General features: G+C 33.6%; 1 long non-coding RNA gene across 2 annotated transcripts in view; it reads left to right on the top strand.

The window, feature by feature from the left end:
* LOC137858547 (uncharacterized) overlaps positions 1-13,607 on the top strand; it is a 139,013-nt gene extending 125,406 nt beyond the window's left edge. For both annotated transcript variants that reach the window (XR_011097821.1, XR_011097822.1), the window contains 2 exons: positions 12,584-12,669; positions 13,088-13,607. This is a non-coding gene — a long non-coding RNA (uncharacterized lncRNA). The remainder of the gene's footprint in view (positions 1-12,583; positions 12,670-13,087) is intronic.
* The last annotated feature ends 699 nt before the right edge of the window (positions 13,608-14,306 follow it).

Below are 14,306 nucleotides of genomic sequence, written 5' to 3'. Positions count from 1 at the left end.
ATTTCAGTTACACAAATATCTCTGAAAAGTACACTCCTCTCCAAACAAATGAAAAAAAAAAATATATATATATATGTATATGTTATATGCTTTATAAATATAGGTAGAAGATACATGTGTATCTTCTATGTGTATCTAGAAGATATATCAATATATAGTGATATAACTTTATAAGGTGGGGCATGGGATTCTCTGTGTGCTAGTCTCAAACTAAGGTTTATTAGTAGTACTGTAGGAAAAATGAATTCTCTTAAAACAGAGAAATTTCTGAAAAAGACTATACAAAAATAAAAGATTTGAAATGAGTTCTCCCTGATGCCTAATGTGGCTTTTCAGGGCATGTCTTTTCCTTCAGATTTTTTCTCTGTTTAACAACTTTTTAATTGCTTCCTGGATTACAGTAAATCTTCAAATCCCTAGGAGAAATATCTCTGCTTCTTGCTCTTCTCAGAATTTCCAGAATCAGCCTTTGCTGCTCTAGAGACCTTTCAAAAACTTAGTGAGATTCTGATCTTTCAAAGATGAAATGTGCAACAGTTTTAAAAAAGGTATTCTGTATAATCCCCCCAGTTCTCTTTTTGTTCATATTTTCTCTCTAGAAAGACAATATAATAGGTTCAACTGTTTCTAATTAGTTTCACTTTCAGATGTTAATTTAGTAACAGAAGATTGCAAAATATAAGAAATTAACACCATCATAGACACATCTTCTATTGGTAGTTTGCATCCAATTTCCCACAGTATTAATATCTTAGTAAATGAACCCGTGATTCTATCTGAAGTTATGAAGTTTTATTATAGCAAAAATCTAAATGGGGGACAAAACTGTAATAACATACCTTAAAGAGAATATTTTGGAAAGGCACATTTTCAAAATTGGTCTTCCATATTAGTGCAGTGACAGTGGGTGGCGAGGGAGAGGAGACATTTTGGTTTGAGACCAGCAGAACTGTCAACTCCTGGTAGCTCACTGTAGAACATGATGGACCTAAAGAAATTCATGGAATTCTCCTGTATGTCATATGACATTTATTTGCTTGCAAAAGCTTCTTTAGGTAACCTCCACAGATGTTTATTTTAAAAATACATGCGCAATGTTTTCTTTCATTGTAATGCTGACAGAATTGCATTTAGAAGTCAGAAGCAAAAGATCAGAAACAATCGCAATGTCAAGAATCTTTTTTTATTTCTTGACTGACAGACACACTAATTTATTTTTAGAAGGTTTTTTGTTTGTTTGTTAGTTTTTTTTTTACTCTAACAAATCTGGAACAAAAACTGAAGATAGTCTATGAAATGAGATCTAGAACGTAAATAGGAAAATAGTAAAATTTAAACTTGTTACTTCTCAGAGTGAAATATTTTGTGCATTCTAACTGATTTTGTCTTGGGAATCCAAGTGGTATCTAAAGTGTTCAACAATAAAGCTGTTAAAAAGGACATCAGAATGAAAAATTACCTTCTATGCAGAAGCTAAGACCGGTTCAATTTTAAGAAAAGCTACCTGTTAAATTGAATTAGCTGCACGTTCTTTGCAAAATAGAAGATTTCAGCCAGAAAAGCATTTGGCCACAGTATCAGGTGCATTATATTACGAATAGTTATTGGCTTCTCATAAAGATGTGAGACGCACTGGTTCAATATGAAATGACAAAGATGTCACTATGAAGACAGAGCTTTGCAGAATGGTTAAGGCTCCTGATCTGTCAGTGGGACTATTCCATTATATGTCAATATAAAGTAGACTTTCTTTATTTTACATCAAATTGACCTGTTATATCAACATCTCTATTATCTTTCAAGTCTCGGGAGAAACTGTTTGTGTTCTTTAAAGGACATCTTAGCTACACAGTTCCCATGGAAGGTTTCATGTTTTGTAAAGGGAATTTTTCTATTTAATAAAAGACAGCAACGCTTCTGAAAATTAAGGAAAAGTTTCCTTCTTCTTAGATTGGTTTAATATACTGTCTTTATCCTGAAGCAGGGAAAAAGAGGGGCTCTTCAGTCCCTAACATCTCTTCATAGTTTCTTGCCCATGTAGGTTGTCTTTTTTTTTTTTTTTTTAATGATATTAGTCAGATTAAATGCAGATGTGGCATAAGAGCTGTAAAAATGCTTTCTTTTGGAAGAAAACAAAGTCCCGAAGTGAAATTCTGTAACTGTTGCATCATTACTATGTGAACAATTTCTTACTTAGCAGTTTTTTGTTTGGTGGTTGTTTTTTTTTGTGTGTGTGTGGGGGGTTGGTTTATTTTTTTTCTGATGTCTCATGTCTAAAGGAAAGACAAGTAACAAACAGTCAAATGTAGCTCACCATTGTTAACTGAGTGTTGGTTGGTTTATTCCTCTGTATTCATTCAAAAATATCTATGGTCCAAAAAGCTTTGCAAAATTTCATCATGAATGATAATAATTTTTGTGATGGATGATAGGATGATATTGTTATTTTATTTTACTTTGTTTTGTTTTGCTTTGCTTTGTTTGAGGGAGTGCATTTTACATCTTTCTAATTTTTCTGTTTTAAACTCACTCAATAACTCAGTCAAGAAATTTAATGTGAGTGACTGGCAACTGCTATGAGTGACACCTAGCAAGTATTTGTAGTGGGAGCATAACATTGGTAACAACACATCTTGTATTATAGGCAAGGAGGGGGTGTGAAGGAACCCTTCAAGGTAAATGTTGCAATCCTAAATGGAAGAAAGGATATTAGAAAAAAAAAAAAACACAGCCTACAGAAAACAGTGGAATTTATGTCCCAGAAGGCTGTATCTTGAAGGTGAGGGACCATCAGATTTAACTAATAATAATTGTCAAAAGAAAAACACAATTATACTTTAGGAGGGAAATTAAAACTGATACAAATGGTCTTTTAGTCATAAAATAAAATAGTATCTTTATGCTTTGACAATGAAGATGAGATTAGAGCTGATCAAGATATTACCCCTGAACTGAAGGAATACATTAGCTAAGTTTTCAGTAAGAGTGATAAAGTGAAGCATGAGGATGGAAACAAGATAACTAGTGGCAATGGAAATAACCGTATCTGAAGAAAACGGAAATTAATTCAGTCAATAAGTATGAAGGGAAGATAGACAATTTCCATTCCAGAAGACAGAAATTACAGTGAAGTTGCACTTCATCAAAAAAAAAAAAAAAAAAAAAAAAAAAAAAAATCAAATGGAACATGGTTTTATATGATGGGGAGGTAACAAATGTAACAAATGTACTTATTTTAACAATCAGAACTGAGGTAGGAACCTATTAATCTGTTGTTTTGACTTAAAAACAACACTCATGGAAACAAATATTTGAACTCTTTGAGGGAAAGGGGAAAATAGGATTATTTAAGCCCTTATTGTTTGTATACAGAATAGAAAAGAAATTTAAAAAGTATGAGACCCATGCTATAAGGTTGACCTGCATTTTCCAGATGAGACTATGACTCTTACATCTACTATCATCAGCATGTAATTTCTTAGAAAATATTTCATGATCTAAGTAATGCATTCTTTCATGCACACATTCTCCTTGAGGCAATTATTCCTATGTCTTTTAAACTATTTTAGACTAAAAAAAAAGAAATAGGGAATTATACATTACACCTTTTTGTTTTATAGAGACTATTATTCATTCACTTTTTCTCAGAAATTAAGGGTTATCTAGTTAGAACAAAATAAAATGCTTGCTTAGCAGTTTTATCTATGCAATTCTCTGCTTACAGAGCTTCATGCTATCCAAGTTCTTTGACATATTTGGTGTCCTACTTTGACGTATATGGTATCAAACACATGGAGAGTGCTATGTCTCCCACCATATGAATACTTCCCTTAGGTTCTGCAGTGCATCTCAATCCAGAGCTATTCATTTAACCATAATATTTGCTTTAAGCTGTTGCTAAGAAGCTTAAACATGTGCTACTGCAGTGAAACATTTTCAGTTGACCTTAAAGTGCATCCATCTTTAAAATTTGGTTTTTGAAAGATGTCATATTTTATCTCTAACTGTAAACAGTGATAATGTAGTTCAAAGACAACCTGAATCTTGAAACTGTAAAACTTATGAACGTATATCTCCACTGCACCATGCAAAGCTCAAACTGTGATGGGGACACCACCTGTGCATAGATTAATGATATTGTGGTATTGCTTTAGAACTGTCAATTTACTCAAAGGTGGATTCATAAATGCCTGTAACTGAGATATGGCAGAATTTAATATTTAATTACAATGAATACTGTAAACAAGCAGCAAAGCAATGTCTATTAAGTTAGACTCATTGCAGAGTAGTGCCGCCATACACTTTCACTATATTCACAACACTTGTATTCATTTCAGCTTTCCACTCAATTTTATTACCCTTCGGCACCTGCTGTTTTTCAAACAAAAAATTTGTTGTGAAGTAATCCATGTCCTCCTGAGTACTGTCTTTCTCTCTATTCTTCGCCCTCCACAGTTGCACAACTTTTCACTCCTTTCTGTGTTTAGAGATTTTCTAAAACTGCTGAAAAGGACTGCTGGAAGTGGGGAGAACTGATTAGCATAATATTTCTAATGGTGATGTGACTGGGGAATCTATGTAATTTCAAGACAGGGATGTGATCATACACACGTTAGGGAGAATCAAGCTGATGTGGCTACAAAAATTACAACTGCAATTGCAGCTGTTTATTTTGTGTCTTGTTTTCTAACATGGTGAAGATTAACTTTAAAAATCCTTAAATTAAATAAAAAATCTCGGAAAAAATGAGTGCTGTATAATTACCTTTTAGTTCATAAAGGTAGATAAATATTCAAACATTCATTTGTGCTCCCTTTAAATTACTATGATGTGTTACTTTTTCATTAATGACAATGCAGTTATTTAAATTTGAAGTCAGGTTCATGACTCCATTTCAGAGGAGGATGTTAACATTGAAAAAAATCAATACATAATCAAGATTAAACAATCCCCCTATACCAACCTTCTGATGAAAATGCAATAGGAGATGGTAATTGTGTTGATTAGCAGTGTTCACAGACTGTGACTGCAGAAAGTGTGTGCAAAGGATGAAGAAACCATACACATGGTGGAGGACCAAGCAATTAAAAACTGGATGTTTGTTTTTCATTTCATCCTGAAACAAAACCAAATTTACACTTCACTGATTTCTTTTTAACAGAAGAGAATCAAGTGAGAAACATTAGTTTATCTTTTGTTTTGTAAAATTTAGGTACAGTGGGACATATAACCAAGGTGTTCACAGTATCTCAATAAAAAATCATGCCAGTAAGATATGTTTTCCCTTAGTCATTTACATATGATTAATATTTTCAGTGCCTAAACAGCAGGGGGGGCAAAATGGACCCTTCAAATATTATATATCAAAATATATACTAACTTATAGATAATCAAGTTGGGATGGCAATAATGACTGGACAATTCTAGATATACCATAAAAATTGGAAAAAAGTTGTTTTGTATTTTGCTCATTCCATTTCTCCTTGCCACCTAAATGCCAGAATTCTGCTGGTATAAATCAGTATAACTCTATGGATGACTGTGAATCCAAATGTATGCTCATCAGCCTCATATGGAAAGTATCATCAGATACGTTCCTGAATTTTCTAGATAATTTGCTACAGTCCTCATGCCAAAATTATTTTTAGTGGAAAGTAAAGCAAAATAGCCCAAATATCAGTATTGTTTTTTTTTGCAAACTGGAAGAATAAGGAAAAGTTATTAAACCTATAGATGTTAATAGTTGTAGTAGTAACATTCTTCCTGAACAATATGATTAAAAAATAATAAGAATTTAATGTCAGTTGCCTGTTTGACTATCACGAAAAATAGTATCAGGTGAAGAGACCTTGCCACCTTGCTTATAAGTGCTTGCAGAGTGGTTATGGCACTACCCAATGTTATGCATTTGTTTTAAAAAAATATGCCAAACAGATAAATATTTGTATTTATGCTTTGGAGAAACATGGCTGGAATGTTCTTACATTATTTCTTATTATTGCTGTACTTATTACAAGTGAATATTAAAAAATAGAATAAATAAAAATTATATGTTGAGGGGAGGGACTAGGATGTTAACTTCTGGTATACAACATTCAAATCCATCCACGCTGCAAGAGACCACATTAGGTTTTGTGTAGGCTAGTGTTGTTTTTTTTTGTTTGTTTGTTTGTTTTTTGTCATTGTTGTTGTTTGCTTTTGCTGTTTTGGAGAATTGTAGAATTAAAATCCATTCATCCTTCTAACAGTATTTAGACATAGCTTTCTGAGCTGTATTCAAGCTATATCATAACAAAGATATGCTAAAGAGTCTGAGTAAACATCTAAATAAAGTAGGAAACTCTGAGCTTTGTTTGTTACAAAGCCTAATGACTTAAGGCCTTTTATATTCTTACAGTGGCTTTTTCTGCTAGGAAATAGTTTGATTTCATCATGGAAAAACAACACACAAAGTCTTAGTTACTATATGCATGTTCCAAGCATGACAAATTGGATTAAACACAGTCATATGTGGTGTTATGAATCAGTCCCCAAACACCTTCAATTTATAATGTTAAAGTCTACTTTCAATTTGAGCAATATAGTATTTTTTCAATATTTATAGTTTGAAAAAGGAAATAAAAGGTTGTAGTCCAATATGTTTCTGTGAATCCCAAGACAAATTGCAGAAAGAATAAAAACAAGGGTAAAGCCAATATGATGAAGTGTTTAGCGGTGTGTTATAAAAGTAATAAACTTTCCTTTAACCACATTGTGCCATTTTCTCTCTCTCCATAACTGCGTAGGTTAGGTGGCAAATATTTGCTGATTCTTGTGGCTTAAAATGTGAATTTAGTTACTTTTTCTCACACAAAACACCACAGGTCACCAGCATGACTAGATTAACTTAGAGCAGAACTACTCAAACTTTTTTCTATGTGAACAAAATACTTATATTATCTGTCAGCAAAAGAATCGTGTATTGTTCCTGTGAAATAGCCAAAGAAAAAGGAAGATGTGGAGTGTTGAATTAATGAGTACCTCCATAGATATAGCTTTGTTTTATGAAATATCTGAGCATGCAGGGAAAAGCAATTACAAATAAGCTCTTAAATCTTAATATGTTAAGGTTATCAGGTATTACTGATTTTTTTTTTTTGGGGGGGGGGGGGGGGGGTGGAGGGTGGAGAATTTTTCTCTTTATTCCCTTTATTCCCTTTTTTATTCCCTTGTTTATTCCTTTTTTTTTTTTTTTTTTTTTTTTTTTTTTTTTTTTTTTGTATCAGAATTATCAGTAACTAATGTCCCTTTAAAGAAACAGCGAGAGATTGGGAAACCGATGCTTCTTTGCTTTTTTAAAAATCTTTTTTAATTTATTTTTTTTTCTCAAGGAGAACTAGTTTAAAATTTTCTTATCTTTTCACTGATGAGATTTATTGATTTGCCTCACTGGTCCTGCTTTCACATCAATTACACTGAAAACTTCATGTGTTGAGTACCACTGAAAATCAGTCTATGAGCTACCTAGTACTGAAAGCATTAGACCTTACTCAGGAACTTTTTGTTTCAAAGGTATTCTTTGTGCTGTATGTGTAAGAAATCATATTTGGAGCCATGGAGTGGAAATGAAAAGCTGTAAAGCTCTGACCTGCTTTGATTAAAAAAATAAAAAATAAATTAAAAAAAAAATAGAGAGAGCTTTGCTCGTTTTCTTCCTAAAGATCTTATCAGCCCTCAAAGCTTTCAATCTACCTGAAGCCACTACAAAAAACTTAATATCTTTCAGGTTTTGCAATCAACCCTGAGATTTAGTGCAACTTGGAAAGTATCCCATAGGGAGGATATTCTGTAATAATTCTTTAGTGATCTGCCACTAGGTATTTGCCAGTTCTCCAAGGTATTCCACGATGAACAACACAAACTGAGAAAATACATGCACAAAATTTGCACAGACACTGGTTCCTGGTTACCTTACAAGGAATGAATAGTCATGTTTTTGGTTTAAGTTGACAAGTGGTTGGTTTTCAGAAGGTTGGCTTTGCTTGTTTGTTGGTTTGTTTCATTTCTTTGTTCTAGTTTGTCTAGGAATGTACTGGAGGTTTCGTATTCATTGTGGGAAGATATTCCCCACAAAATCTTTTAGCTGTTATGCAGCATTTGACAAAAAGCATGGTCAAAGTTATACCTGAGATTCAAACTCTGTTGGACAAACCCGCTCTGTTTCTTTTGCATTGGGTTTGCATCTGACCTAGCTTCCTCTTGCTTGCTGATTTATCTGATTGCTATGTCAGAATGTGGCCATAATGTAATTAGACTAATCAAAAAATTGGGACCATTAGTTTTGTTTACCACACAGCAATAGAGCCGTAAAAACAATCTTGCCCTCTGTATTGCAGTGAGTTCCCAGCACAGAGCAAGATCTACAATTTTGTCAAAAGGTTGCATGTCTAACTGAAAGTGATGGACAGTACAGAGAACCTTTCCAAGGTATCTCTTATCTGTGGCCTGAAGTAGACTGAAAGTACAGATTCAGACACTTTTATTCTGAAGAATTATTAGCTTTTTTCTTGAGTATAGCTATTTGTTTGGAATGTGACTGCACGTACATTAAACCTGACACCAAATAACACATGCCAGTTTCAGGTTCCTGCTGATTTTTAACAGCCATCAGAAACTCAGAGCTAGGGGATAGGTAGCAAATGATAGCTATTGCTATCAAATGATAGCAATTATTCCATTGTGAGGCATTTCTGATTCAGTGTGATGAAAATAACATTAAATTAAGTTCTTCTCTCATTTTCATCTTTCTGAACTGTTTGACCAACCGCAGATATATATCAGAAAATTGCACTCAGGAGATAAGGAACTAGTACAACAGAGGGACATCCCAGCTGTTCCTTAGAAAAGAAGATCGGGGCAGAGGTGTTTACTTGTAAGGTATTATTGAAAAAAACCTTAAGGATTTTTCTTAGCTGTTGAAGTTGCAGAAAAGGAGCTTAGATTTGAGCCCATCTAAGGTCAAAAGGGTCAATTTTGTGGGCTTTATTTGCAAATAGTCTCATTTTCCAACTTGAAGTTTGGTGAATAACTCTGTCTTTACTCTGCTCAGTTCATGCTTTTAATCTTTCTGTTAAAATGCTATATGGAAAGGCTGTGATTTTTCTGCAAAACTGCTTGGAATAGAAACCTGATATTCCAAGTGGAAAGGAGGATATTTTTAAGCTAATTAGAGTATTTTGTGAATTAGTTCAGACTGACTTTACTATATGTGGTACAGTTAACCACAGAACTTTCAAGAAGTATTTTGCACCAGTGTCACAAACTATAGCTGTACACGGGCATTTAAACTTTCCAAAACACATACAAATTCTTCCATATGCTTATGCTGTATAGCAAACATTTTTTATCTCCATTACAAATGTATGACTTTTATGACTTCTACGAAAGCTGCTAAAACATATCTGGGAGAAAAATCTGCTCTTTAAAATGGAAGAAAAAAAATGGGAAGGACTTTGAAAGCCTAAATGCAGCACTATTTCATCCAACTTGCCTGCATGTCCTATTTTGTGAGAAAAGTGAGTAAAGATAGACCAATATAAACATAAAAATTGGAGTTCTCATTTATTTCATGCAAAAAGATTGCAGAATCATTTCCAAAAGCAATGTGGGCATAATCCTGTCTATCATTTGCTGCCAAAGTGAGAGACTACAGGGAAAAATTCCCTTGCACACAAAGCAAGGCTGAATCATAGAATTTTACTATAAAAAACAGTGGGTTTAATCTTTGTATATAAATGGTTAAAGTGGTTTTGAAGAGTTATGATCAAGATAAAATGGATCATTTTCCCAATTAACTTTAAGAGTGAACACTGAAAATAATTATAAAGTTTAGAGGAGCAAAAAAATCAGTATAGTCCCCACAGAGTTCTAGAGGTGAGAGGGTCATAGCAGCGGAGATTCTGGCACTTGAACTGGTATATGTTTTGCTTATATTGAAATAATTTTAAAACAATCTGTGCCTCCTGCGTACAACTTCTTTTTGTTGTTGTTTTTTTTTTTTTTTTTTTTTTTCCAGTTTAAGTGCTTGGAAGTGAACAGCAAATTTTGAGACAAAGGTTTTTTTGGTTTTTTGCTTTTTTAATTGTAAATTTTATTATATGCTACAAATAGTATGTTTTCTGTGTATAGGTTTGTTTATATTATGTAGGTAAAAACTGCAAATTATTTGTATTTTGTCATTTTTTTTAGGTTTCAGTTCATGTGCAAATCTTAATCTCAGAAGGCTGTGTATTGTTCTGTGTGCTTAGACTAGACTTGGACACACATTCTTACTAGCTTCATGGGAAAAGTCCAACTTAAAGTGGGAGCTGGCTCACACACCAAACCTTGATCTTCAGACTGACAGTGTGAACACAACCTTTTGTAACCTCCTGAAAAGGCTGTTTTCACAATCACAGGAAAGAATAATGAGAGCACATTGGAGTATTTTTGTTATATTTTTCTAGTCCAACTCCCACTTTAGTAAACAGCATTATTCCCTTGTGAATTGATGGAAGGATTTTTTTTCCTTTCAGAATTTTTTTCTTGTCTGAACAGTGTGTGAGTAATGTTCTCTGACTCTTGACTGAAGATATGTTCCTTTTTTTTTTTTGTTTTAACTCTAATACCATTTTCAGATAAAGTGGAATGAATGCTATATCTGCCTATGTAGCAGCAAATACATTTACAAATATTATAGGCTGATACTTTTCCAGAAATAACATAAATCTATTGGGAAAGCAGTTGCTTTATTGATACTTAGGTGAATTTAATGTATTCATATTGTATTTTTGTTATATTCACCAATAGTCTTGCTCCCTGTTCTTCCTGTGCATTTTTCAGTTTATTCCCATAGTAGAATCTTATGTGTTGTTTAAGGTGTTTTGTTGTTGTTGTGGTGGCAGTTTTGTTTTGTTTTATTTTAATATGTCCTATCTGTAGTTCACCTGGTGTAATATCTCTTTATAGCAGAATCAATTTAATTTTTTATACATTTCGCAGCTCTTGTGCCAGAGAAGAATCCAATTTTCTCTGAAATGTATAGACTATGGCATGACTAGGTGAAATTACAGGCTAAACTTTTGACTGCTTTAAAGCAAATAAACAAAGCTGGAAAATGCATAAGAATTACATGGTTGTGACAATGTGTCAGTTCAGTTTGGACTTTAAGTACTCATAATGATGTGTGTCGCAGGTTAAGCTGACCTCTTGCAGTTTAATTCAGGATTTTATTTTATTGTGTTGTGTTGTGTTATGTTATGTTATGTTATGTTATGTTATGTTATTCCTTCTATTCTATGTTTTCCAGGACTACACAAACAGTTTGCATATACCAATACTTAAAATGCTAATATTAGATACTTCTCTGAGCCCCCAAAATGAGACAGTTATTTAATTGGCACATACGTAGAGTCTGTACCAACTATCCTCCTATCCTCTGACATCCCTGTAAGTCAACGTGTAGCTGTACCTGCAGAGATCACTCACTACTCTGAGGTTTTGTGCTGCAGCATCATTTTAATGCTATAAGTTACATTGTGGGAATTAGAAGGGAAAACATAAATCAAGTTACAGTAATAGAAAAGCTACATTAAAAAAAAAAAAAAAAAAAAAAGGTGTGTGTGTGGGGCTATCAGTTTATCTGTTTAGTCTCTTATTTATTTTTTTTTTCTCTGGTAATCAGAGGAATTTATGTGCTGTTTGTATTTCCACTGCTTTTAGTACACATAGTGCAGTCATGATTCAAGGCATTGATTCACTAATGTTATTCAAAGTCAGATGCATTGGAAGCATTCAAGTTTGTTTTCAGTTTAGTTGTTTTGTTTGTTTTGTTTTGTGTTGCAAACAGCTGTTTGAGTTGACACAACAGAAATATGTGGATAAAAATAAAGGAAGTACATGAAAGACTTTTATCATTATGCTTTCAGAGTCTAATTGGCTGAAGTTGGATACAAAAGCTATTCCTCTCTTAGAAGAAACAAATTTAATTCACAAGGGCTATGCTGACCGCAGCTTTGCTTCTTCATGAGTTGGTTGTCATTAATCATTTTTATTGCTAGCAATCCAAGTTGTGCATGTAGTAAATTAACCTCTTCTCAATCCTCTTTCACTAATCTTTTACCATGCTATCTAAATGCATAAAATGGGTATTAGGTAACACATAGTGTAATTCCCAAGCTGAATCCTTACACTTATATGAATATATCGCTAATAAAACTAACTTGGTTATGTTCTGAATAAAGATGTTGATGTCTTAAATCATACTTCTGACACCATGTCAGAAAATGAGTTGGTTTTAAAAAGAATTAGAAAATAAGTTTGTTTTCATTTCTCATACCATGTAACAGAAAAAGACAGCTAGCATCTCTCTTTTTGGAGCACTGTCTGATTGCATTGGCAACTGAGCATACCATATGTACTTTTGGATACCCAGTGGCAATAAAAATAAGATATTCACCTACTTTGAAAGACAAAAGTAAAAAATAGCTCTCTCAAGTATCCAATTTCAAGATCTTTGAAAATATCCCTGCATATTATAGACCTTTGATTTCTTTTCTCTCCCTAGGTACAAGAGACCTGCTTGTCACCTCTCCTGTCTGTGAAATAGGATTTATGATGAAGATAAACGATTACAATAGCATTTGAAACCAGGTCAGTTCTCTCTTTCTAGTAAAACCTTCCTATTCATCAAATTTACAACTGTGTGTACAGTGCTATCACTGAATTTAGTGGAGTTGTTTACCTGTCTAGAATAAGGTAAAACTTTAAGCACTTAAATAAAGTGAGTGTCATGTATGCGACACATACATTCTCATACATATTGTCATGCACGTAAATGGCAAAACTGCACATGGGAGTGAACCCTCCTAATGCATTCTGAAGCTACTGTTTCATACTGGATCTGTGTACAAACTGACAAAGCAGACTAGGAATTAGAGATTACTTTCAGCTCCCTTGCAAACCTCTCTCTCAGTGTGAGTCAGGCTTTGGTCATCTGTTTTCCTTACTTCCACACATTAATCTCTGACAAAAAGACTGAAAAGATGAGAAACTTTCCCTTTTTCTCCAGTGAAAGTGAGAAAATCCATCTTCTCCCCCACCAAGAACTCCTGAGATTACCTGGAACTGCTGAAGGAGCTTTACCTGTCCTCAATACAGCTCTACTCTTGGGAGCTGCTGAAGGAAATGGTATTCCCTATAACCGCAGGCTCCTTTTCTCATTATCACAGACAGCAAAACTTGTCTTACAGGAATGAGCTATGACATGAGGTAACCTTAGCAATGAATTACTGTAACTTTTTCTCATCGATGAATTTCTGTAGGCTTTTCTCTGTGTATTTCTTGGACAAGGTCATGCAGCAGGGAGATGACTAAACAGGAATACTGTGGAACAGCACCCACAGATTTAAATTTAATTTTATATTAAATTAATTGCTACTACCAAGATGGATTAGTCTGGTTAGCAGATGCGCTTTCTTCTCTTTTAGCAATAAAGAAAGATAAGAAAGTGTGTAGGAATGAACTCTTACTTTCCTTTGAGATGCAAAAAATAAGAGGCATGAAATGAAATAAACTAATGGTAGACCCTAAACAAATGAAGATTGGTGTTCATTAACAAGCCAGGATCATTACCTGGGGAGGTCCATGGTTCTTTGGGAGATGAGTATTGAGCTAATAGGACTCAATATATTATGCTTGTTCTCTGTACCATACAAAATTAACTTCTAAAGAAAATTCCATTTTAAGTCCCTTTATAGTCCAAAAACTCAATCCAAAGGTAGTTTCTTTATATTTTTCTTTTTAAAGTACAATTATATATGGGGTCGATCAACTCCAGTTTGCAAGTCACCGATATTTCATTTCCTTTCTATCTTCTGCACAAGGATCAGCAGAGCATTCAGCTCTGATAAAAGCACTTTTGCAAAGGTAGGATGTTTGGAAATGTTGAGCTCGGTATTTTAGACAGCTTGATTTTTAATAAGCACATTCTGCATAGGTTAGAGGCATACTTAATTTTACAGTAATCCATTTTAAAGCAAAAGACAAAATACTTGTAAAGAAAAAAACTGTAGAATACATGGAAGTAATCATAGTTTCATTAATTTGGTAAGTTTTTCAAAGGAAGGGAAGATACTCTGTGAATTTTATATTCCATTTACAATAATAGGAAAGCATGGTCCTTCCTTTCTCTTGAATCTTCTGCCAGCTGTTGAGTTTTGTGATCTCAGGTTAACCCTTTCCAAGATAATTATTTACAGCTTTCTGCGTGAATCTGTGTGCCTGCACTC

The sequence above is a fragment of the Anas acuta genome, chromosome 6 (genome assembly GCF_963932015.1).
Source record: "Anas acuta chromosome 6, bAnaAcu1.1, whole genome shotgun sequence".
NCBI lineage: Eukaryota > Metazoa > Chordata > Aves > Anseriformes > Anatidae > Anas > Anas acuta.
The sequence above is the reverse complement of the archived record's forward strand: the minus strand, read 5'-3'. Positions and strand labels throughout refer to the sequence as shown.